The following is a 27031-nucleotide window of genomic DNA, read 5'->3' as shown; positions in this document are numbered from 1 at the left end:
CAAGTAAAAACTCACAATAGAGTGAGGTCGAATCCCACAAGGATTGATTGATCAAGCAACTTTAATTAGAGGAATGTTCTAGTTGAGCGAATCCCGAATTTGGTTTGAGAGTTGCAGGAAATTAAATGGCGGGAAAGTAAATAGCAGAAAATGTAAATACTGGAATTAAAGAGCTGAAAGTAAATGACGGAAAGTAACTTACAGAATTGTAAATGGGAATGGGGAAGATGCTCATAAAAGTAAATTGCATAAATTAAAGAGAATGGGTAAGATCAGAAATGGGGATTCATTGGGTTTAGGAGATGTTACATTCTCCGGATCAAGTTCATTTTTATCTCTTCCTCAATCAATGCATTCATTGATCTCCTTGGCAATCTTAAATGATCGAATTCCAATTCCTTGGTAATTCAATCTCTCAAATCTTGATCAATAGCCAATTCCTTGGTCAATTGCTCATGAGAAGAGATGAAGAATGGTCACTGATTATACCACATGCATTCCCAAATCAAGTGTTGGTAGGATTATAGTCACCATACCTAACCAAACCCAATTTGGTCCAACATGGGAAAGCATTTCTAGCATGATCTCTTCATTCCTCTTCCAAGGTTCAGAAGAGATCCAAGTATGAATAGCTTCTTTTCCAAGATAACTACCCAATTGGATGAAGATTGAAAGCTTTCTAGTAAAATCAAGAGAAAAGATAGAAGAAGAGTAATGAAAATTAGTATTGATCCATCAAATTACAACAGAGCTCCCTAACCCAATGAAAGAGGTTTAGTTGTTGATAGCTCTTGAAATGGAAAACAAAGATGGAGAATACATCCTAAAAACTAGAACTAGAAGTGCAGAGAAAGTAAATTATACAGAGAGTAGTTCTCAATTTCCTATTGATGCATGAAAAACTTGTCTCATAACAAATTTCCTTCGGCAAGTGTACCGAATTTGTCATCAAGTAAAAACTCACAATAGAGTGAGGTCGAATCCCACAAGGATTGATTGATCAAGCAACTTTAATTAGAGGAATGTTCTAGTTGAGCGAATCCCGAATTTGGTTTGAGAGTTGCAGGAAATTAAATGGCGGGAAAGTAAATAGCAGAAAATGTAAATACTGGAATTAAAAAGCTGAAAGTAAATGACGGAAAGTAACTTACAGAATTGTAAATGGGAATGGGGAAGATGCTCATAAAAGTAAATTGCATAAATTAAAGAGAATGGGTAAAATCAGAAATGGGGATTCATTGGGCTTAGGAGATGTTACGTTCTCCGGATCAAGTTCATTTTCATCTCTTCCTCAATCAATGCATTCATTGATCTCCTTGGCAATCTTAAGTCATCGAATTCCAATTCCTTGGTAATTCAATCTCTCAAATCTTGATCAATAGCCAATTCCTTGGTCAATTGCTCATGAGAAGAGATGAAGTATGGTCACTGATTATACCACATGCATTCTAAAATCAAGTGTTGGTAGGATTATAATCACCATACCCAACCAAACCCAATTTGGTCCAGCATGAGAAAGCATTTCTAGCTTGATCTCTTCATTCCTCTTTCAAGGTTTAGAAGAGATCCAAGTTTGAATAAAGAGAAAAGATAGAAGAAGAATAATGAAAGCTTTCAAGTAAAATCAAGAGAAAAGATAGAAGAAGAATAACGAAAACTAGTATTGATCCATCAAATTACAACAGAGCTCCCTAACACAATGAAAGGGGTTTAATTGTTCATAGCTCTGGAAAATGAAAACAAAGATGGAGAATACATGATGAAACTAGAAGTGCAGAGAAAGTAAAATACAGAGAGTAGTTCTATGCCAAGAGGCTCCCTATAATTTCCAACTCTCCAAATAATTCAAAGCTACTCCTATATATACTACTCTTCCACTCTTCTAGTTGGTTTTTCAAGTCTTGGGTCTGGGCCTTCGGATCTTGAGTTTGAAGCAGTTATCTTCTTCATTGGACTTGGCTTTACTTGCAGAGAGAAATTGTGAAGTGGGCAGAGACTTTAGCTCAGGACGTTAGTGGTGTTAACGTTTAGTGAAAATATTGGTTCGAGAACGTTAGTAACTTTCAACTTTTTCACTAATGTTCCTCACCCAAGTAAGAGCCACGTTAACCTCAATGTGCCACTAACGTTGCCTCTTTGTCCTTCGCGACGTTATTGGGACTCAACTTTCCTAATAACGTTGAGAAGCCTCCCCCTTTCCTACGTTAGAGTCCACGTTAACTTAGTTAACGTGGCTCTTTTAACGTAGGCTTGCCAATCTTCAAGAACGTTAGTGACATTTAACATTGTCACTAACGTTCCAATGTGCCCCTTAGCTCCCACGTTAGAGTCCATGTTAACTAGGTTAACGTGGCTTCTAACGTGGCTGTGCTAGCCATCTCCAATATTAGTGACAAAGTTGAATGTCACTAACGTTGGCTCATCATCCCTCTCCTCACGTTAGCTTCCACGTTAACTAAGTTAATGTGGGAGTTAACGTGGCTCATTGTGGCTTGTGTTGGCAACTTCCAACGTTAGTGACAATGTTTGGTGTCACTAACGTTGTCGACAACCTTTGTTCTTCGCGTTAACTTCCACGTTAACTAGGTTAACGTGGGAGTTAATGTGGCCTCTTGGGGATAGTGTGTGTTCATCCCAACGTTAGTGACAATGTTTGGTGTCACTAACGTTGTCGACCACCTAGTTTCTTCACGTTAGCTTCCACGTTAACTAGGTTAACGTGGGAGTTAACATGGCTTCTTGTGACTTGGCCAACGTTAGTGAGAATATTGAATGACACTAACGTTGGCGTCCCCCTTTTCTTCTTAACGTTAGAGGCCACGTTAACTAAGTTAACGCGGCAACTAACGTGGCCACTTATGAGCTTGGTCCAACGTTAGTGATAATGTTAAGTGTCACTAACGTTGGCTCCATTCCTTTATTCCACGTTAGAGTTCACGTTAGCTTAGTTAACGTGACTCTTAACGTGGGCAATGATGGTTTCGAGAGCGTTATTGGCAATGACTTTTCTCATTAACTTTGCAAGCTACTCCCATTCCACGTTAGTGTTAACGTTAGTGTAACTAACGTAGCTACTAATGTGGTTCTTCTTTGCTTCCTTTGTCCTGAAATCAAGCAATAAAGTGCATCAAAGTTCTAGTCTAAGTCATGGGAAATGCAACAACCAATTTGTCATTAAATTCATGCAAAATCCTCATGAAATCATGTAAAGTGCACAATGTATGCTTGAATCAAGATGTAAATGAATATCTACCAAAAACTAGCTTATTTCCTAAGGAAATGCATGAAACTACCCTAAAAACAGTAAAGAGAAGGTCAGTAAAACTGGCCAAAATTCCCTGGCATCACAACACCAAACTTAAAGCTTGCTTGTCCCTAAGCAAGTATTGGAACAAGAGAATGATGAATGGAATCCCAAGAGACATGAGTCATTCTTGTGGAAGTCATGTCCCAGGATTTTTGGTGGTTTCATGCATAGCAACTTAGATTCATTCCGGGCTTTCAGACCTTTATCATGTCCTAGAATACTCACTGTGGTTGCATCCCATGAGACTTTTATTCATTGATCCTTTTGTTGTTATTTCAGGACTTATTTTTGTTCTTAAGCTAAGTGCTCTGTAAGGGGGCAACTCTTTAAAATAAGCTTTCAGTCAACACTCCCGAACCAGTTGGTTCAAGGTGCTAGGTGTTGAAGCACCCCTAAGGGCTTACTTGCTCAAGTCTCTCCCCCATACATACACACCAAAGGCACATAGTTTATTTATTTTCTTTTCTTGAGACCTTGGTGTCCAGCACCTCTTTGGGTTACTAAATGCTCTGTATTGAGGGTTACTCTTGATAGTGGACTTTCAGCTGATAATCCCGAGTTAGTTAACCCAAGTTACCAAGTGATAAGGCACCCCTAAGAGCTTATTCATCCAAGTAGATCCCTCACACAGGAGCACCACAGACACATGTCTCAAGATTAAAACCATAGGTGCCTAGCCTTGTTGCTTACTCTTTTTCTTTTATTTTTCAACCTTTATTGTTCTTTCCCTTTTTCTTATTAGGATCTTCTTATTTAGCTAGTCTCATGAGGTGTGTCTCAAGCATAGTATCCATAACAGATAGTTGTCCTCCCACCTTATGGTTGAGCCAACTTAGCTAACTTATGACTATACCATAAACTCATGAACTTATTCCATAGTATGAACTCTACTCTGGTCTCTTAAAAAAACTCATTCTCTTTTCATTTGATTCAAAGGGACAGGCATACAAGTAAGTAAGGAGATGATGTAGTAACATAAAGACTAGCAAACATAGACCTATTCAGAAAGAAAACATTAAAGACAGAATTTAAAAAGTTCAACTAACATGGAAGCATGTTCTATTTCATACAAGATCTTCCTTATTTAAAGCATAGAAAAAGATCGACCAAAGAAGGAACTCCACCACCTTTTACTCTTGTGGATGTCCATGCTCTCCTTCTTGCTTGTCTTCTTGGTGTTTTTCTTGATTGCTTGTGCTCCCACTTCCCTTGCCTTTTCCAAGCAGCTTCTTCCAGAAACCACCATCTTCCATCTTCTTCTTGAGTGTTTCCTTCTACTGTTTCACCTTCCTCTCTTCTTGTTCTACAAGATCTTTTTAGACCTTATCATATGTAGGGATGGCATAGTGTAGATGATGCATATTACTAGACATGTAGTTCAACTTGGCTTGAGTGTTTACGTTGAACTCCTCCCTATGTAGTTGCCGTCCTTCATTAAGTACAGTGAACTCATTGAATGTTTTCATCTGAGCTATTTGTCGCTGATTGAGTTCCTGCAAATACTTATCTTGACGTTCTTGCCTCTCAGTAACTTGGTAGATGGCTTGAGTGAGCTGGGAGTATTGTTCCTATTGCTGCTCCATTTGTTGTTTCTGCCTCTTTTGCCTCTTGGAGCTTGATGCTGCCATGAATGAAGTTAATGCGAAAAGGGTGTAATGAAGGGAAGAAATGTGGGATTTAGAGAGTGGGAAGTTGAAGAACTAGTTGCTGGAAATTGAAGTGTAAGGGATATGAATTTCGAATGTGGAGATGGTGCGGATTGGATCCACTTATATAGAGAAGTGATAAAGAGATGAAAGGTGTGGATTGATGGGGTTGGTGTATAATGAACGGATGGGGTTTTGTATGGAGTAAGCACGAGGATTACCAACTTTATGATGGAGTTGGTTCAGTTTCCAAGTTTGTTCTTCCTCCAATGTTGCATGACAACCATTCCCAATGCATTCCCCCTTGAGGCACGTGTGTAGTACCCTCTTCATGAAGTGGCCGAACCTTTCTCATTAAATTGTCCAATCAATCTCCTTCAATGCTCCTTTCCTTTCCCTATAAAGATCAAATAAGAAAAGTAAGAAATATCATAAAAAAAATCAATTTAAATTTTACGGCTAGAATAATAAAGATAAGAAAAGATTTTGTTTATTCATGAACTCCAACTAACTAACTAACTGTGTATCCTTATATGCACATTGGTGGCACCATGGGGTGACACCAAACTTAGTTTGGAGCACTGTGATGAAAAGTTCTGTTCAAAGCTCCACGACTAGCATGCTCTCAGTTGCATTCATGCTTTCTTGGCATGCTTTGAACACCAAACTTGTTCTTCACTATATACTGCAATATAAGGATTTCACCAAGTGTTGTCAAGTTTAGGTTGGAATTCATGAATATTGACTTATTCAATAGTAAAAGCTCATAAAACATGGGTTGCCTCCCATGAAGCGCTTCTTTAGCGTCACTAGCTTGACGTTTCTCCTTCATCAGGGAGGTTGATAATGCTTCAAGTCCTCCCCTCTTGCCTTGGACTTATATCCATTGGTTGTATCAATGATCTCTACATGTTCCAAGGAGAGAACTCTGTTGATAGTGAAAACCTTAAGTAACTGAGATGGTACAGTGGGGAGATCAGGGGGGATATCTGGGAAGTAACCTGAGATCACTTTATCCCCTAGAGAGAAGTCTTCTGTAGGGATCTTCTTGTTCTTCCACCCTCTTGGTACCTTCTTCTTTGTCCCTTTTGATGTTGCCTTGCTCTTGGTTACTTCTTCTTCTAAGGGAATTTTGTTGTTGTCTTCACATGTCTCTGGTGGTTTAGGTTCCTCCAGCTTTTCCTTGAGTTGTGACAACTGCTTATTTCCTTGTTCATCAACCAAGGGATTTCCCAGATGGGTTGGTTGTGCTTCATTGCTTGCTTCCTCTGTCAGCATCTCATTATGATCCTTGCTTGATTTTTTGTTTTCTTGGTCTGCTTCTTGTGAGAGTTTGAAGACATTAAAGCTGAGTCGTTCATCATGGATCCTCAATATTAGCTCCCCTCGCTCCACATCTATGAGTGCTCTGGCTGTAGCTAGGAATGGTCTTCCCAATATGATTGGGTGAGTGTGACTATCTTCCATGTCCAAGATGACAAAGTCTGTGGGAAGAAAGTATTTCCCAACCTTTAACAACACGTTTTCCACCACCCCTATTGCTTATTTTTGAGTTTTGTCAGCCAGCCTGATGACTACATCTGTGGGTAATATCTCATTGATCTGCAGCCTCTTTACCAGGGATAAGGGCATTAAGTTGATGCTTGCTACCAAATCACAGAGTGCTCTATCAAACATTGTTTCCCCTATGGCACAGGGGACATGAAAACTCCCTAGATCTTTTCTTTTTGTAGGCAACTGTGGTTGAATGAGGGCACTGCACTTCTTGTTCATCACTATAGTTTGGCCTCCCTTGAGTGAGCTTTTCTTGGGAAGCAGCTCCTTCATATACTTGATTTATGCGGGAATTTGTTGAATAGTCTTGATGAATGGTATGTTGACATGCAGAGATGCAAACAAATCTAGAAACCTTGAGTATATTCTCTTCTCCACAGCACCATTGAGCAGTTGGGGAAAAGGTGCATAGAGTCTCAGCAGCTCCTGTTGTGAGATTTCTGGTTCTTGATGATCTTTTTCCTTCTTCTCTACTGAGGTATCTTCAGGTTGTTCTGACAGCTTGCTTGGCTTGTCCTCAGTCTCCTTATCACTTATAGTGACCATCTTGCAATCTTCCCATCTTACTTTCTTTGTTTCACCTCTCGGATTCTTCTCTGTGTCACTTGGGAATCCATCTATGGGTTTGGGAATTTGTTCAGAGAGATACCCCACTTGAGATTCCAACCTCTTTGATTGTGTCTCCCTGGTTCTTGAAACTGGCTCGCACTTCCTCCTTGAACACCTTGTTGTCTTTAATCTCCTTGCCTATGCCTTCAAGTAGATTCTCAATCCTTGAGATTCTTTCATCAAATGATGATAGGTCAGGCAGAGGAGGGTTATTCTGGCTTTGATATGAATGTGGAGAGGTATTGTTATGGGGGTGTTGATATGGTCTAGATGTGAAGTGTTGATGGGCTGCATTGTTTGGATTTGGGCGTCTTTGATCAAGGCTTTGGTCTTGTTGATTTCCCCACCCAAAGTTTGGGTGATTCCTCCATCCAGGGTTGTAGGTCTTGGAGTATGGATCATGGTTTTGCCTAGGTGAATTCCCAATGTAGTTGGCTTGCTCCTAACTACCCTCTGCTTCTTCATTCACTCCTTCTTGGGTTGTTGATGAAGTGGAGATTGCTGCTACTTGGTTCCTCTCCATCTTCTTGGTAAGGTCAGCCAGCTACTGGGTAATGAGCTTGTTTTGGGCCAGCAGAGCATCTACATTGTTTAGCTCCATTACTCCTCTTGTGTTCCCTCTTTCGGAGGCATAGAAGTAGTCGTTCTCTGCTACAGTTTCAATGACATCTATGGCCTCCTCAATGGTCTTCTTCTTGTTCAAAGATCCTCTGGATGAATGGTCTACTGCCTTCTTTGACTCATAGGAGAGCCCTTCATAGAAAATGTGCAGCTGCACCCATTCATTGAACATGTCAGGTGGACACCTCCTTGTTAAGTCTTTAAACCTCTCCCATGCTTCATACAGAGTCTCACCATTTTGTTGGCTGAAAGTTTGGACCTCAGCTCTCAGCCTATTGATTCGTTGAGGGGGGTAAAATCTTGCTAAGAATTTGTTCACCACATCTTCCCAAGTTATCAAGCTCTCTTTTGGGAAAGATTCCAGCCACTTGGCTGCCTTATCCTTGAGTGAGAATGGAAATAAGAGCAGTCTATAGGCGTCAGGATGAACACCATTAGACTTCACTGTGTCACATATTCTCAGGAAGGTGGTCAGATGTTGATTGGGGTTTTCTTGGACACTTCCTCCGAACGAACAGTTGTTCTGAACAAGGGTGATGAGCTGTGGTTTTAGTTCAAAATTATTGGCATGGATGGTTGGCTTTTGAATGCTACTTCCACAGTTTCCTGGGTTTGGATTGATGTAAGAGCCTAAAACTCTTCTATCCTCCCCAGCATGATTTGCTCGACCTCTTCCGCCATGGTTGTGAGTCTCTTCTTCGTGATAGTTTTCCATGTTTTCTTCCATGTTTGGTTCAAAGTATTCTTCAAAGTATTCCTCCTCTTCTTCAGCACCAACTACATGTTTTTCTCTTGCCTCCCTCCTTAGTCTAAGGAAGGTTCTCTCAGGTTCAGAATCAAAGGAAGTTGAAGCCCCGCTTCTTCTCCCTGTCATACAACCAACAAGTACAAGCAAAGAGAATAGGTGTAGAAAGTATATCAGTCAGAATTACTGTTAGTGTGAGTGATGCAATATATCAAACAGTTAGTGGGTTAGTGAAATGAATTGTAAATAACAAAGCAAAAGTAGGGGGAAGGGAAGAAATTAACTAAAACGGAAAGTAAACTACTCAAACAGAAAATTAAATCAAACAAAACAAAAATGCTCAATCTAGTTATCTTCCAATTTAATCATTGTTGATGCACAGTCAATCCCCGGCAACGGCGCCATAAACTTGATGCACGGAAAATTTGTCTCATAACAAATTTCCTTCGGCAAGTGTACCGAATTTGTCGTCAAGTAAAAACTCACAATAGAGTGAGGTTGAATCCCACAAGGATTGATTGATCAAGCAACTTTAATTAGAGGAATGTTCTAGTTGAGCGAATCCAGGATTTGAGTTGAGAATTGCAGAAAATTAAGTGGCGGGAATTTAAATAACAGAAAAGTAAATGCTAGAAATAAAAGAACTGAAAGTAAATGACTGAAAGTAAATTGAAGAATTGTAAATGGGAATGGGGGAATTGCTCATAAAAGTAAATGACAGAAATTAAAGAGAATGTGTAAGATCAGAAATGGGGAGTTCATTGGGCTCAGGAGATGTTGCATTCTCCGGATCAATTTCATTTTCATCTCTTCCTCAATCAATGTACTCATTGATCTCCTTGGCAATCTTAAGTAATCGAATTACAATTTCTTGTAATTCAATCTCTTAAATCTTGATCAATAGCCAATTCCTTGGTCAATTGCTCATGAGAAGAGATGACGTATGGTCACTGATTATACCACATGCATTTCCCAAATCAAGTGTTGAGAGGATTATAGTCACATATCCATCCAAACCCAATTTGGTCCAGCATGAGAAAGCATTTCTAGCTTGATCTCTTTATTCCTCTTTCAAGGTTCAGAAGAGATCCAAGTTTGAATAGCTTCTTTTCCAAGATAACTACCCAATTGGATGAAGATCGAAAGCTTTCAAGTAAAATCAAGAGAAAAGATAGAAGAAGAATAATGAAATCTAGTATTGATCCATCAAATTACAACAGAGCTCCCTAACCCAATGAAAGGGGTTTAGTTGTTCATAGCTCTGGAAATTGAAAACAAAGATGGAGAATACATGATGAAACTAGAAGTGCAGAGAAAGTAAAATACAGAGAGTAGTTCTATGCCAAGAGGCTCCCTATAATTTCCAACTCTCCAAATAATTCAAAGCTACTCCTATATATACTACTCTTCCACTCTTCTAGTTGGTTCTTCAAGTCTTGGGTCTGGGCTTTTGGATCTTGAGTTTGAAGCAGTTATCTTCTTCATTGGGCTTGGCTTTACTTGCAGAGAGAAAGTGTGAAGTGGGCAGAGACTTTAGCTCAGGACGTTAGTGGTGTTAACGTTTAGTGAAAATATGGGTTCGAGAACGTTAGTGACTTTCAACTTTTTCACTAACGTTCCTCACCCAAGTAAGAGCCACGTTAACCTCAACGTTAGTGGCACAAACGTTGCCACTAACGTTGCCTCTTTGTCCTTCGCGCACGTTATTGGGACTCAACTTTCCCAATAACGTTGAGAAGCCTCCCCCTTCCCTACGTTAGAGTCCACATTAACTTAGTTAACGTGGCTCTTTTAACGTAGGCTTGCCAACCTTCGAGAACGATAGTGACACTTAACATTGTCACTAACGTTCCAATGTGCCCCTTAGCTCTGGCTTCTAACGTGGCTGTGCTAGCCATCTCCAACATTAGTGGCAAAGTTGAATGTCACTAACGTTGGCTCATCATCCCTCTCCTCACATTAGCTTCCACGTTAACTAAGTTAACGTGGGAGTTAACGTGGCTCATTGTGGCTTGTGTTGGCTCCTTCCAACGTTAGTGACAATGTTTGGTGTCACTAACGTTGTCGACAACCTTTCTTCTTCACGTTAACTTCCACGTTAACTAGGTTAACGTGGGAGTTAACGTTGCCTCTTGGGGATAGTGTGTGTTTATCCCAACGTTAGAGACAATGTTTGGTGTCACTAACGTTGTCGACCACCTAGTTTCTTCACGTTAGCTTCCACGTTAACTAGGTTAACGTGGGAGTTAACGTGGCTTCTTGTGACTTGGCCAACGTTAGTGAGAATGTTGAATGAAACTAATGTTGGCGTCCCCCTTTTATTCTTAACGTTAGAGGCCACGTTAACAAAGTTAACGTGGCAACTAATATGGCCACTTATGAGCTTGGTCCAACGTTAGTGATAATGTTAAGTGTCACTAACGTTGGCTCCATTTCCTTTATTCCACGTTAGAGTTCACATTAGCTTAGTTAACGTGACTCTTAACGTGGGCAATGATGGCTTCGAGAGCGTTATTGGCAATGACTTTTCTCATTAACTTTGCAAGTTACACCCATTCCACGTTAGTGTTAACGTTAGTGTAACTGACGTAGCTATTAATGTGGTTCTTCTTTGCTTCCTTTGTCCTGAAATCAAGCAATAAAGTGCATCAAAGTTCTAGTCCAAGTCATGGGAAATGCAACATCCAATTTGTCATTAAATTCATGCAAAATCCTCATGAAATCATGTAAAGTGCACAATATATGCTTGAATCAAGATGTAAATGAATATCTACCCAAAACTAGCTTATTTCCTAAGGAAATGCATGAAACTACCCTAAAAACAGTAAAGAGAAGGTCAGTGTGATGCTAGGGCATTTTGGCCAGTTTCACTGACCTTTTCTTTACTGTTTTTAGGTTAGTTTCATGCATTTCTTTAGGAAATAAGCTAGTTTTGGGTAAATATTCACTTATGCCTTGACTTAAGCATACATTGTGCATTTTACATAATTTCATGAGGATTTTGCATAGGTTTAGTGACAAATATTATGTTGCATTACTCATCACTTGGACTAGAGCTTTGATGCACTTTGTTGCTTGATTTCAGGACCGAAAGGAAGCAAGAAAAGGGGAGGTAACTTGCAAGATTAATGAGAAAAGTGATTGCCAATAACACTCTCAAAAAGCCATCAATGCCCACGTTATAGAGTCACGTTAACCAAGTTAACGTGAACTCTAACGTGGAGAAAAGAAGTTGAGCCAACATTAGTGACACTCAACATTGTCACTAACGTTGGCAATTACTCATAAGTGGCCACGTTAGAAGCCACGTTAACCTAGTTAACGTGGCCTCTAACGTTAAAGGGGAGGGGGAGAGAAGCCAACGTTAGTGACACTCAACATTGTCACTAACGTTGGCCTATGGTGCAAAGTACCACGTTAACTTGGTTAACGTGGGAACTAACGTAGAGGATGAAGAGTTGTCGACAACATTAGTGACACTCAACATTGTCACTAACGTTGAAGCAACCACACAACCCCCAAGAGTCACGTTAACTTCCACGTTAACTTGGTTAACGTGGAAGCTAACGATGAGAAATGAAGGATGAGCCAACATTAATGACACTCAACATTGTCACTAACGTTGGGATGGCTAAAAGATGGCCACGTTAGAAGCCACGTTAACCTAGTTAACGTGGACTCCAACGTGAGACCTAGGGGCACATTGGAACGTTAGTGACAATGTTGAATGTCACTAATGTTCTCGAAGGATGGAAAAGGCCACGTAAGAAGCCACGTTAACCTAGTTAACGTGAGCTTTAACGTGAAGCAAGAAGGGGCACACTGGAACGTTAGTGACAATGTTGAGTGTCACTAACGTTCTCGAAGGTTGACAAGGCAACGTTAAAAGCCACGTTAACCTAGTTAACGTGGGTTTTAGCGTGAGGCAAAGGGGTGCATTGGAACGTTAGTGACAATGTTAAGCGTCACTAACATTCCCGAACTTAGAGTTTCACTAAATGATTAACACTCCTTACGCCCTGAGCTTAAGTCTCTGCCCACTTCGCACTTTCTCTCTGCAAGTAAAGCCAAGCCCAAATAAAGAAAGGAACTGCTTCAAACTCAAGATCCAAAGGCCCAAGACTTGAAGAGTAAACTAGAAGCTGAGAAGAGTAGTATATATAGGAGTAGCTTTGAATTGTAAAGAAGTTCGGGAGGCTGGGAAAAAGGAGAACTACTCTCTGTATTTTAATTTCTTTGCAATTTCTAGTTTTATGATGTATTCTCCATCTTTGTTTTCATTTTCAAGAGCTATGAATGGTGCGCATAAACTAGTTATGCCACGATTTAGGAAATTGCACGATCGGCAAAATTCCTTCCGGCAAGTGCACCGGTTATCGTCAAGTAAAAACTCACAATAGAGTGAGGTCGAATCCCACAAGGATTGGTTGAATGAGCAATTCGGATTAGAAGTGTGTCTAGTTGAGCGGAATCAAGAATTAGATGAGAATTGCGGAATGTAAAATTGGCGGGAAACGTAAATGACAAGAAATTGAAATGGCGGAATCTTAAATTGCATGAATTAAAGAGCAGAAGCTAAATTGCTGAAATTAAAAGGGAATGGGGGTGATTGCATGAATTGAGTTGCAGAATGTAAAGAGAAAGTGGAAATCAGAAATGGGGAATTCATTGGGTGTTAGGAGATATTGAGATCTCCGAATCAAAACATTTTTATTCCTTCCTCAACCAATGCATTCATTGAATTTTGCTTGGCAATCTTATATGATTGGATCCCAATCCCTTGGCTCACCAATTCTCTCTAAAAACGAACAAATTCCCAATCCCTTGGTTTAAATGTTCATAAGAAGAGATGATGCTCGATCACTGATTATACCACACAGTTTCATGAACCACAATTTGGTAGGATTACATGTCACAATATCCATCCAAACCCCAATCCAATTCACTGTGAGAAAGCTTCTCTAGCATGAATCCTCCATTCCTTTCCCAAGGTTCCGAAGGATTCCAATTATGGGTAGTTTCTTTCCCAAGACAACTATCCAATGGAATTAGATCGAGAAGCTTTCTAACAAAATTCAAGAGAAAAGATTGAAGAAGAAGATAAAACTATTATTGATTCATTGAATTACAATAGAGCTCCCTAACCCAATGAAAGGGGTTTAGTGAGTCATAGCTCTGAATTCAATTACAAAGGTATGAAAAGTAGCAAAATGAAAAGGTCCCCCCTCCTAACTTAAATTCTATCCTATTTATACACTTTCTATATTGAGCCTCTGTTGTGTTTCTTGGGCTTTGAGGCTTCTCCCTGCTTTCCTTTTGCTTTGGGTTTATGATCCATAATCCTGATGAGGCTGTGATCCAATTCTGTAACATTCATTGAGCAAACTTAGTGATAAACAAGTAATGACACAAGACTCAACAAATTAAAGCTCCAGACTCATCAATTCTTCAGGCCCAATTCCATAAACCATGATATTCAATTGGGTTTCATACCAGAGTAAGTTTAAGTTAATGTTTGTGCTCAAAAGCTAACTTAAACTGCAATATTTTTGGCCCAGAAACCTTTTCCAATAGTGGCGTTTAAGTTGCAGTTTAAGCTTAAACTGCAGCTTAAACGCCAGACACTTCCAGTGATGCCTTTTGTGGAAGCACGTTTAAGCTTCAGTTTAAGGTTAAACTGAAGCTTAAACGTGGAAATGGAAGAAGGCAGCCCTGGAGGGTAACGTAGTCGAACACGTTTAAGCTTCAGTTTAAGGTTAAACTGAAGCTTAAACGTGGAGATAGGAAAAGCAGCCCTGGAGGTCGAACACGTTTAAGCTCCAGTTTAAGGTTAAACTGGAGCTTAAACGTGGGAATAGAGAAAGCTATCCTGGAGGTCGAACACGTTTAAGCTCCAGTTTAAGGTTAAACTGGAGCTTAAACGTGGAAGCGGAGAAAGGTAGCCCTGGAGGTGTCGAACACGTTTAAGCTCCAGTTTAAGGTTAAACTGGAGCTTAAACGTGGAAGCGGAGAAAGCAACCCCTGGAGGTCGAACACGTTTAAGCTCCAGTTTAAGGTTAAACTGGAGCTTAAACGTGGAAATGGAGAAAGCAACCCTGGAGGAGAAAACTTGGTCGAACACGTTTAAGCTCCAGTTTAAGGTTAAACTGGAGCTTAAACGTGGAAATGGCTCCCTGGTGCATTTCCCATTTCTGGCGTTTAACTTCCAATTTAAGGTTAAACTGGAGGTTAAACGCCACTTTCACCCTTTCCTCAGCTTTCATGATTTTGGCCGTTTAATTTCCAGTTTAAGCTTAAACTGGAACTTAAACTCCACATGTGATATTCAAGCTTCCTTTATTGATTTTTGTTGCTTCCTTGCCTAGCCTCTTCTTTCCTGAAATCATCCAAACAACTGCATCAAAGTCTTGCAAATTTTCATGAGAATCTTCCATTCATAGCATTCAAGTAATATAACTAAAAACTCATGAAATTTGCATAAAAATCATACTGTTTGGATGGTTCATTGCTTTGTTATTCATTTAACCATTCTTGGTTACTTTAAGCTCAAGAAAGTGCATAAAACACTAAAACTAACAGAAAAATGCTAGTGAAACTCGCCTAAGATGCCTTGGCATCACAACACCAAACTTAATACTTGCTTGTCCCTAAGCAAGTCCTGAGTTATTTGAGAAGGAAGTTTGAAACAGAAAGCAATTACATTGGCTATATTAGTAAGCACTTGAAGTTCATCAGAAGGGTTTTATGCAGAAAGTTGCAGTATCACTTTTTCATTCTTATCAGGTAAGATTATCACTTTTTCATTGCATTCATCAAACACTGCTCTGGCCTCTTGTTATTCTTATGTCCTTGGCACTTTTCTCTTCTTTGTTTTTCTTTTCTTTTTCTTTGAGCTCCTTTGCTCCTTGTTTGCTTAGTGTCATGTGTTGCACACGCCTTTGGCATTTTCTTTTTCTTATCAGTGCACTACACATATCCACTGCAGGCATTTTAGTTCACATTTCTTCTTGAGACATTAGTGCCCAGCACCTCTTTGTGTGACTAAATGTTTTGTATTTAGGTTGCTCTTGATAATGGACTTTTGGTTGATAATCCCGGGTTAGTTAACCCAAGTTACCAAGTGTTGAAACACTCCTCAGAACCTATTCATCCAAGCATATCCTTAATACATAAACACCACAGGCATTTGTCTCAGAAGTTCAAACCATTGGTGCCTAGCTTATTTTCTCAATTTTTTTGCTTTTTGGTTGCCCTTTTTCAGTGGCTTTTTCTTCTTCTTTTTCTTTCTTTTTCATGGCCAAAGACATTTATTCATCAAGATCCATAGACAGTTTTCAATTTTTACACAAAAAATGATAATTCTACACTCTATTTCCAGTGATCTGACTAAACAATCAAGCATGCATACCACCACTTAATTCTACTTGATTTGTCACTAATTGAGCCAAGTTACTTTTGTTCAAACTTTTCTTTTATTTTTGGAAACAGAACAAGCATGGCAAGCATTTGTTTAAGAAGGTGAAGTTATATCCAAACATCTAGGCATTCACTTTATTCAAAGCACTAAACAGACAAACATACTAGAAACTTCACATAAAACTCAAATGACTTATAATGGAAGAAAGCTCATAAAGACAATTCACCAATTATCATTTGATTGATAAGGAACGAGACCACCTCTCATTTATTGATTCTTGGGATCCTGCTTCTTCTTGCTTCCTACCTCTTTTTGACCACTTGTATTTCCTTTGTCTTTTCATATGAGCTTTTTCCAGAATCCAGCCTTTTTCATTGTTTCTTCCACTCCTTTTTCAAGGATCATTGCCTTGTTTATTTCTCCTTCTTTCCTCCCCTTGAAATACTCATCAAAAGCTGGGAATGCTGGGTCCATCTTGTGTAGATGTTCCCCTATGTAGTTAAGCTTGATTTGAGAACTGATGTTGTAATCAGCTTGAACTGAGTATCTTGCATTCTGTAAAGTGGTGGCTTCCTTGATTGCCAAGACATTGGCATCTTGGTGTTGGCATATGTGGCTGAAGGATTCCTGTAAGTGTAAATTCTGTTCCCTTTGCAGATCTAAGAATCTTGATTCAAAGTTCCTTTGCATATCCATCATTTTTAGGTGAAAGTCCTCTTGTCTCTCCTGAGACCTCATGTATTGTTGAGACATTCCTTCTATGATTTCCTGCATTCTGCTCATATCCATGGGGTCTCTGGGACTTCGTTGTCTTCTTTCTGGAATTCCTTGCTCTTCTTGCTCTTCTTCTCCATCTTCTCCTTCTTGTCCTTCTTGTTCTGCTTCTTGCTCTGCTTCTGCTTGTTGCCCTTCTTCATTTCTTCTTTTTGTATGTCTTGGAGCAATTGGGCCAAGAGTCATTCTGTACGCAGTTATGGCCAATCCAGGATATAGCCAATTAGGTCTTTCATCTTCAAGTGGTACTTGGGCATCGATGCATAGTCTAATGATGGTGCTAGGGAAGTGGAGCCAGGATTCAGGGTCACTTTTCTCACTAAGCTCTTGTATCTGTTCAGCAATGAGTTTATGAACTTTGATCTCCCCTCCCACCATAATGCAATGTAGCAAGATGGCTCTTTTAGGGACTATTTCTGAAGAGTTTGCAGTGGGTAGGATGGATCTCCTAACTATTGCATACCACCCTTTAGCTTCAGGTGTTAGGTCTCCCCTTCTCAAGACTCTTGGAGCCCCTCTTGTTTTTCTCACCCATTCAGCTCTGATGGCACAAAGGTCTTCAGCAATAGTTGTATAGTCAGGTTCTCCTATCATCCTTTCTTCATAACTTGCTTGGCTGAAACGTATGTTTTTCAGGCCAAGAGTTTTCATGATTGCCTTGGGGCTGAAGTCAACTTCCACCCCTCTCACATAGCTTTTGTATGTGGGTTTCACGGTTGAATCCTCCCTCACTGCATTTGCATAAAACTCTTTTACCAGGTTGATGTTGATTTTAGTGATTGGCTTAGTCAGGAGCTCCCACTTCCTCTTTTTGATCTTCTCCCAAACACCTGGGAACTCATCCTTTTCAAGGTCAAAGGGAACCTCAGCTAGTACCGTTTTAGGTCTCATCCATTCGGCTTGAATCTCATGGAAAACTGATTTGTATCTCCATGCATCGAATTCCCTATTCTCCTCCATTGGCTGCTTGTCTTTTCTTCTTTTGTGGCTAGATGAGGCTGCCATTGGTTCTTTAGTTTTGGTAAGTGACAAGCTAAAGTTGACAAGGTGAAGCAAGAAGTGTTGTTGGAAGTGTGGTGAGGTTGTTTTCGGCAAGAGATAGTTATGCTATGATGAAAGAAAATGTGCATGAAGGAGAATTGGTGGTGTGGAACTCGTTCCCCAAGTGGTTCTTTATAGTCCCTGTAAGTGAAAAATGGACAGCTAGGGTGATTTGTGAAGGGTGGCTTGATGGTAAATATATGAATTAGGGAGAAGGACGAATTGCTTTTCATTTTCTTGGAAGTATTCTGAGTGCATTAGGTTGTACATGTAGCTATCTTTTCATGCAGAACTTCCTTTTCCCATGTGTTAGTTTCAAAGACTTGTGAACTTCCTTTTTGACCAAGCACCGTACCTCCCCCCTTGTCTTTTTCCTCCATTCTTATCCTTCCTTTTGTACCTGCACAAACAAACAAAATTGCTATCATTTTCTTTTTTTTTCGTTCATGTGAATAATGAATAGTACTTGTACATGTTTTTTTTTTTCTTCTATTTGAATTGTAAATCAATGATTGACTTCCTGAGCTTATAGCCGTGACCTTTGTATGTATGCACACTTATTACTGGACACCAAACTTAGTGTTTGGTAATGTCTCCTGATGACATGAAATCCATGCTGGTTATCCTTAATGAATGTGCATAATTCTAACAAATCATAGTCACTTTGGCTCTTTGATCCTAAACAATTTTACTACCTAAAGTAATTGAAATCAAAGTATTAAAACATGCAAATGGTATACTTGTCATGAATTTCTAAATCCAGAGGAACTTCTTGCTTTTCATTAACTGTGTTCAAAAGGAACACCAAACTTAATGTTTGGTTGTGCACTTTGAATGAAAGATTGAATACAATTTGAATAAAATTTGGGGTGCCTTCAGGCACACCAAACTTAGATACCAATTGTATTTTACATGCAATGTTTAGTGCACTCTTTCAACAGTTGTCCTGAGGATTCAAGTTCATGCATAAGAAACCATGCTTTATTAGATGCAAAGCAAAACAATAAAGAGTAAGGATACTAAAACATGGGTTGCCTCCCATGAAGCGCTTCTTTAACGTCACTAGCTTGACGGTTGTCCCTTGTTAGGGTGGATTGTAGTGCTTGATGCCTTCTCCTCTCATTATGAAAACGTCCCCATTTGATTCCTTCATGACTTCTAAATGTTCCATAGAAAGAACTTTCCTGATTGTGAACACTTGAGGGAGCTGGGAAGGAATGGTTTTGAGGCCAGGTGGAATTGGCAGATAATGACTTGATATCACTTTATCTCCCGGAGAGAAACCTTCAGTGGGAATTTTCTTGTTTCTCCATCCTCTTGGCAATTTCTTTACAATTCTTCCCTTTCTCTTGAGGATTTCTTCATTGACCCTCATGCCATGAGGATCCTTCTGATCTGTTTCTATTGATTCTTGTGGCTTTAACTCTTGCAATTCTTGTTTGCCTTCCAAGGACTGTTTCAGAATTTCAGCTGCTGGATTGTTTTCTTCCAAACACAGATGGCTATTATAATCCTTAAGCTTTTCAGGTTCTGATTCAGGCTCAGATGCAAGTTTGAAAACCTTGAATTTGAGCTGTTCGTCATGTATTCTCAAAATTAGCTCTCCTTGTTCTACATCTACGAGCACTCTAGCAGTGGCTAGAAATGGCCTTCCCAGAATGATAGGGTGTAGGTAGCTTTCCTCCATGTCCAAAATGACAAAGTCTGTGGGGAAGAAATAATTTCCCACTTTCACCAGCACATTCTCAACTACCCCTTCAGCTTGCTTCTGAGTTTTGTCAGCCAGTTGTATGATTACATCAGTGGATTTCACCTCATTCAGTTGTAGCCTCTTCATAAGAGTCAGAGGCATCACATTTATGCTAGCTCCTAGATCACAGAATCCTCTGTCAATTTTTGTTTCCCCTATGATGCAGGGGATATGAAAACTTCCTGGGTCTGTTTTCTTAGAGACTATGTCCTTCTTGATGAGGGCACTGCATTCTTTGTTCATTATTACAGTTTGTCCTCCCTTCAAAACTCTTTTCTTGTTCAGCAATTCCTTTAAATACTTGATATGTGTAGGCATCTGCTGGAGAATCTCAAGGAAGGGAATATTGATATAGAGAGACTTAAATGTCTCTAAAAGCCTTGAATAGGTTTTCCCTTTTTCACCTCCTCCTAACCTCTGAGGAAATGGTGCTTTTGGTTGGTATGTTTCCAGCATGCCTTTTTGCAGTTCCTTGGCTTGCTCAGTTTCACTTTCCTGCTTAGCTTCTTCCACACCTTCCTTCAAGATTTCTGGCTCCTGTTCTGAGGGTCTAATTCCTTCTTCTTCTGAGACTTCCTTCAATATGGTGATGGCCTTGCATTCTTCCCATCTCACTCTCTTTTGTTCCCCTTTAGGATTCTTTTCTGTGTCACTAGGGAACACTGCAGTTGATTTGGGGGCCTGTTGAGATAGCTCTCCTACTTGAGACTCCATACTCTTGAGTTTTTCACCATGGTTTCTTAAGGTAGGTCTCACATCATCCCTGAAGCTTTTCAACTCACTTATGTCCTGGCCCATGTTTGCCAACATTCCTTCTATCCTGTTTAATTGATCTTGAAATTGTTGGTTCGGATTAGGTTGGGTAGGTTGATTATTTTGGCCATGATATGATGGTTGGGAGTAAGTGTTTTGTGTGGCTTGGTATGATCTTTGGTTGGAGTTTTGGTATGTGGACTTGTTATGTTGGTTTTGCTGGTTTCCCCACCCAAAGTTTGGGTGGTTTTTCCATCCTGGATTGTAAGTGTTGGAATGTGGATCATATGATTGCCTTTGTTGGTTTCCCACATAGTTGGCCTCTTCCCAATCACCTCCTTCAGTGCTTACTTCCTCTTGATCTTGTGTGTGTATTGCAGCCACTTGCTTTGTTTCTAATTTCTTGGTGAGCTCTGCTAGTTGCTTGGCAAACAGCTTGTTTTGGGCTAAAATTGTATCAACATGGTTCAGCTCCATGACTCCCTTAGTGTTGTGTCTCTCTGAAGCATAGTAGTACTCATTCTCAGCCACTGTCTCAATCACTTCAATGGCTTCTTCCACAGTCTTTTTCCTGTTCAATGAACCTCCTGATGAATGGTCTACAGCCTTCCTTGATTCATAAGAAAGTCCATCATAGAAAATATGCAATTGCACCCAGTCATGGAACATGTCTGGTGGGCATTTCCTTGTTAAATCCTTGAATCTCTCCCATGCCTCGTAGAGAGTTTCACCATCTTGTTGTCTAAACGTCTGAACCTCAGATCGAAGCCTATTGACCTTTTGTGGGGGGTAGAAACGTGCCAGAAACTTGCTTTCCACCTCATCCCAGGTTGTTAGGCTCCCCCTTGGGAATGATTCCAGCCACTTAGCTGCCTTGTCCCTAAGTGAAAATGGGAACAAGAGCAGTTTATAGGTATCTTCCTGGACTCCATTGGACTTTACAGTGTCGCAAATTCTCAGAAATTTTGTGAGATGTTGGTTTGGATCTTCATTAGCACTCCCACCAAATGAACAATGATTCTCCACAAGTGATATTAGCTGTGGTTTGAGTTCAAAATTGTTGGCCTGAATGGGTGGTTTCTGAATGCTGCTACCACAATTCCCAGAGGTTGGGTTTATGTATGAACTAAGAACCCTCCTCTCGGGAATGGCATTGTTTCCATCAGCTCTCTCATGGTTGTGAACTTCTCTATCCATGTTGAGATCTAGAGCTTCCTCAAAATTGTCCTCAGATTCTCCTTCAGATTCCTCTTCTCTCAGTACTCTCTTCCCTCTTGCTTCCCTTCTAAGTCTATGAAGGGTCCTCTCTGGTTCAGTATATGGAGGGGTTGATGTCTCTTCTCTCCTACCTGTCATACAAGAACACAGCACAGGCAACAAACAAGTGAAATACTCTTGGTTAATGGAAGAGTATGGTTAGAGTAGTTGAGGAATTAATTCAAATAGTTAGTGAGTCAGTGAGTTAGTTGCTTGAATTTATAGGCATAAAGAAAGAAAGCATGTAACAGAGTGCAGAAATTAAAATTCAACAAGTAACTTAAACTGAATTAACAAAGCAAGAAAAATGCTCAATCTAGTTAACTTCCAATTTGAGAATTGTCAATCGAAAACCAATCCCCGGCAACGGCGCCATAAACTTGGTGCGCATAAACTAGTTATGCCACGATTTAGGAAATTGCACGATCGGCAAAATTCCTTCCGGCAAGTGCACCGGTTATCGTCAAGTAAAAACTCACAATAGAGTGAGGTCGAATCCCACAAGGATTGGTTGAATGAGCAATTCGGATTAGAAGTGTGTCTAGTTGAGCGGAATCAAGAATTAGATGAGAATTGCGGAATGTAAAATTGGCGGGAAACGTAAATGACAAGAAATTGAAATGGCAGAATCTTAAATTGCATGAATTAAAGAGCAGAAGCTAAATTGCTGAAATTAAAAGGGAATGGGGGTGATTGCATGAATTGAGTTGCAGAATGTAAAGAGAAAGTGGAAATCAGAAATGGGGAATTCATTGGGTGTTAGGAGATATTGAGATCTCCGAATCAAAACATTTTTATTCCTTCCTCAACCAATGCATTCATTGAATTTTGCTTGGCAATCTTATATGATTGGATCCCAATCCCTTGGCTCACCAATTCTCTCTAAAAATGAACAAATTCCCAATCCCTTGGTTTAAATGTTCATAAGAAGAGATGATGCTCGATCACTGATTATACCACACAGTTTCATGAACCACAATTTGGTAGGATTACATGTCACAATATCCATCCAAACCCCAATCCAATTCACTGTGAGAAAGCTTCTCTAGCATGAATCCTCCATTCCTTTCCCAAGGTTCCGAAGGATTCCAATTATGGGTAGTTTCTTTCCCAAGACAACTACCCAATGGAATTAGATCGAGAAGCTTTCTAACAAAATTCAAGAGAAAAGATTGAAGAAGAAGATAAAACTATTATTGATTCATTGAATTACAATAGAGCTCCCTAACCCAATGAAAGGGGTTTAGTGAGTCATAGCTCTGAATTCAATTACAAAGGTATGAAAACTAGCAAAATGAAAAGGTCCCCCCTCCTAACTTAAATTCTATCCTATTTATACACTTTCTATATTGAGCTTCTGTTGTGTTTCTTGGGCTTTGAGGCTTCTCCCTGCTTTCCTTTTGCTTTGGGTTTATGATCCATAATCCTGATGAGGCTGTGATCCAATTCTGTAACATTCATTGAGCAAACTTAGTGATAAACAAGTAATGACACAAGACTCAACAAATTAAAGCTCCAGACTCATCAATTCTTCAGGCCCAATTCCATAAACCATGATATTCAATTGGGTTTCATACCAGAGTAAGTTTAAGTTAATGTTTGTGCTCAAAAGCTAACTTAAACTGCAATATTTTTGGCCCAGAAACCTTTTCCAATAGTGGCGTTTAAGTTGCAGTTTAAGCTTAAACTGCAGCTTAAACGCCAGACACTTCCAGTGATGCCTTTTGTGGAAGCACGTTTAAGCTTCAGTTTAAGGTTAAACTGAAGCTTAAACGTGGAAATGGAAGAAGGCAGCCCTGGAGGGTAACGTAGTCGAACACGTTTAAGCTTCAGTTTAAGGTTAAACTGAAGCTTAAACGTGGAGATAGGAAAAGCAGCCCTGGAGGTCGAACACATTTAAGCTCCAGTTTAAGGTTAAACTGGAGCTTAAACGTGGGAATAGAGAAAGCTCTCCTGGAGGTCGAACATGTTTAAGCTCCAGTTTAAGGTTAAACTGGAGCTTAAACGTGGAAGCGGAGAAAGGTAGCCCTGGAGGTGTCGAACACGTTTAAGCTCCAGTTTAAGGTTAAACTGGAGCTTAAACGTGGAAGCGGAGAAAGCAACCCCTGGAGGTCGAACACGTTTAAGCTCCAGTTTAAGGTTAAACTGGAGCTTAAACGTGGAAATGGAGAAAGCAACCCTGGAGGAGAAAACTTGGTCGAACACGTTTAAGCTCCAGTTTAAGGTTAAACTGGAGCTTAAACGTGGAAATGGCTCCCTGGTGCATTTCCCATTTCTGGCGTTTAACTTCCAGTTTAAGGTTAAACTGGAGGTTAAACGCCACTTTCACCCTTTCCTCAGCTTTCATGATTTTGGCCGTTTAAGTTCTAGTTTAAGCTTAAACTGGAACTTAAACTCCACATGTGATATTCAAGCTTCCTTTATTGATTTTTGTTGCTTCCTTGCCTAGCCTCTTCTTTCCTGAAATCATCCAAACAACTGCATCAAAGTCTTGCAAATTTTCATGAGAATCTTCCATTCATAGCACTCAAGTAATATAACTAAAAACTCATGAAATTTGCATGAAAATCATACTGTTTGGATGGTTCATTGCTTTGTTATTCATTTAACCATTCTTGGTTACTTTAAGCTCAAGAAAGTGCATAAAACACTAAAACTAACAGAAAAATGCTAGTGAAACTCGCCTAAGATGCCTTGGGATCAATGAACAACTAAACCCATTTCATTGGGTTAGGGAGCTCTGTTGTAATTTGATGGATCAATACTAATCTTCATTATTCTTCTTCTATCTTTCCTCTTGATTTTACTTGAAAGCTTTCGATCTTCATCCAATTGAGTAGTTATCTTGGAAGAGAAGCTATTCAAACTTGGATCTCTTTTGAACCTTGGAAGAGGAATGAAGAGATCAAGCTAGAAATGCTTTCTCGTGCTGGTCCAAATTGAGTTTGGATGGGTATGTGACTATAACCCTCTCAATACTTGGTTTGGGAAATGCATGTGATATAATCAGTGACCATACTTCATCTCTTCTCATGAGCAATTGACCAAGGAATTGGCTATTGATCAAGATTTGAGAGATTGAATTGCAAGAAATTGTAATTCAATCACTTAAGATTGTCAAGGAGATCAATGAGTGCATTGATTGAGGAAGAGATGAAATCCCCCATTCCCATTTACAATTCTGCAATTTATTTTCAGTCATTTACTTCCAGTCCTTTAATTCTAGCATTTACTTTTCTGTTATTTACATTCCCGCCATTTTATTTTCTGCAACTCTCAACCCAAATCCTGGATTTGCTCAACTAGAACATTCTTCTAATTAAAGTTGCTTGATCAATCAATCCCTGTGGGATTCAACCTCACACTATTGTGAGTTTTTACTTGACGATAACTTCGGTACACTTGCCGAAGGGAGATTTGTTGAGAGACAAGTTTTTCGTGCATCAAGTTTATGGCGCCGTTGCCGGGGATTGATTGTGCATCAACAATGATTAGATTGGAAGATCACTAGATTGAGCATTTTATTTTGTGAATTTCATTTTCTGTTTGAGTGGTTTACTTTTTGTTTTAGTTAAACTTCTTCCCTTCTCCCTCTACTCTTTTGTTTTTCTTTGTTATTTTCAATTCTGTTTGCTAACCCACTAACTGTTTGATATATTGCATCACCCACAACTAACAGCAATTCTGACACAAATACTGTCTGCACCTATTTTCTCTGCTTGTACTTGTTGGTTATATGACAGGGAGAAGAAGCGGGGCTTCAACTTCCTTTGATTCTGAACCAGAGAGAACCTTCCTTAGACTAAGGAGGGAGGCAAAAGAAAAACGAGTAGTTGGTGCTGAAGAAGAGGAGGAACAGTTTGTGGAATACTTTGAACCAAACATGGAAGAAAACATGGAAAATCATCATGAAGAAGAGACTCACAACCATGGCAGAGGAGGTGGAACAAATCATGCTGCGGAGGATAGAATAGTTTTGGGCTCTTACATTAATCCAAACCCAGGCAATTGTGGAAGTAGCATCCAAAAGCCAACAATCTATGCCAACAACTTTGAACTTAAACCACAGCTCATCACCCTTGTCCAGAACAACTGTTCGTTTGGAGGAGGTGTTCAAGAAGACCCCAATCAACATTTGACCACCTTCCTGAGAATATGTGACACAGTGAAATCTAATGGTGTTCATCCTGACGCCTATAGACTGCCCTTATTTCCCTTCTCACTCAGACAAGGCAGCCAAGTGGCTGGAATCCTTTCCAAGGGAGAGCTTGACAACTTGGGAGGATGTGGTGAACAAATTCTTAGCAAGATTCTACCCTCCTCAACGAATCAATAGGCTGAGAGCTGAGGTTCAAACCTTCAGGCAACAAGATGGTGAGACTCTGTATGAAGCATGGGAGAGGTTCAAAGACTTAACAAGGAGATGTCCACCTGACATGTTCAACGAATGGGTCCAGCTGCACATTTTCTATGAAGGGCTCTCTTATGAGTCAAAGAAGGCAGTAGACCATTCATCTGGAGGATCCTTGAACAAGAAGAAGACCATTGAGGAAGCCATAGATGTTATTGAAACAGTAGCAGAAAATGACTACTTCTATGCTTCCGAAAGAGGGAACACAAGAGGAGTGATAGAGCTAAACAATGTAGATGCTCTGTTGGCCCAAAACAAGCTCATTACCCAGCAGCTGGCTGACCTCACCAAGAAGATGGAGAGGAACCAAGTAGCAACAATCTCCACTTCATCAACAACACAAGAAGGAGTAAACGAAGAAGCAGAGGGGAGTCAGGAGCAAGCCAACTACATTGGGAATTCACCAAGGAAAAACTATGATCCATACTCCAAGACTTACAACCCTGGATGGAGAAATCACCCGAACTTTGGGTGGGGAAGTGAGCAAGATCAAAACCAAGACCAGAGACGTTACAACTCCAACAACAATGCAGCTCACCAGCAATTCACCCAGAGGACATCTCAACACCCCCACAACAACACTTCTCCACATCCTTATCAAAACCAAAACAGCACATCTGCTCCGAACCACTCATCAATTGATGACAAGCTCTCTAAGATTGAAACCTTCATTGAAGGATTATGCAGAGACATTCAAGACAGTAAAGCATTTAGAGAGGAAGTGCAGTCAAACATGCAGAATCAAAATGCTGCCATCACAAAACTGGAAACACAAATCAGCTATCTGTTTAAGCAACTTCCTAACCACAATTTTTGCTATGATGCCTATTCAAGCAAAAGGGAGGAGTGTCAAGCTATCACACTTAGGAGTGGGAAGGAACTGAAGGAACATCCCCAAAAACCACAAGAAGAAGGCTCAAATAAAAAGGGAGAAGAGCAAGATGGAATGCAACCCCCCACGCCAAGTCTGCAGAAAGAAAAGAAGATACCCCAACTAAACATCTCAAGAGCTCCATACCCCCAGCTATTGAAGAAAAAGGAAGATGACAACCAATTCTTGAGATTTTTGGAAATCTTCAAGAAACTACAAATCAACATACCATTTGTCGAAGCCATAGAACAAATGCCACTTTATGCCAAGTTTTT

At 39.9% G+C, this 27031-nt stretch overlaps 3 non-coding genes across 3 annotated transcripts; 2 read left to right on the top strand and 1 right to left on the bottom strand.

Moving 5' to 3' along the window:
• The first annotated feature begins 7907 nt into the window (after positions 1-7907).
• LOC112753389 (small nucleolar RNA R71) lies at positions 7908-8011 on the top strand. Its single transcript, XR_003177778.1, has one exon. It is a non-coding gene; the product is annotated as a small nucleolar RNA R71 (small nucleolar RNA).
• Positions 8012-20884: 12873 nt separating this feature from the next.
• LOC112753635 (small nucleolar RNA R71) lies at positions 20885-20988 on the top strand. Its single transcript, XR_003178010.1, has one exon. It is a non-coding gene; the product is annotated as a small nucleolar RNA R71 (small nucleolar RNA).
• Positions 20989-25808: 4820 nt separating this feature from the next.
• LOC112752993 (small nucleolar RNA R71) lies at positions 25809-25912 on the bottom strand. The gene has a single exon (XR_003177397.1). It is a non-coding gene; the product is annotated as a small nucleolar RNA R71 (small nucleolar RNA).
• Positions 25913-27031: the final 1119 nt, after the last annotated feature.

This window comes from Arachis hypogaea, chromosome 15 (genome assembly GCF_003086295.3).
Source record: "Arachis hypogaea cultivar Tifrunner chromosome 15, arahy.Tifrunner.gnm2.J5K5, whole genome shotgun sequence".
Taxonomy (NCBI): domain Eukaryota; kingdom Viridiplantae; phylum Streptophyta; class Magnoliopsida; order Fabales; family Fabaceae; genus Arachis; species Arachis hypogaea.
The sequence above is the reverse complement of the archived record's forward strand: the minus strand, read 5'-3'. Positions and strand labels throughout refer to the sequence as shown.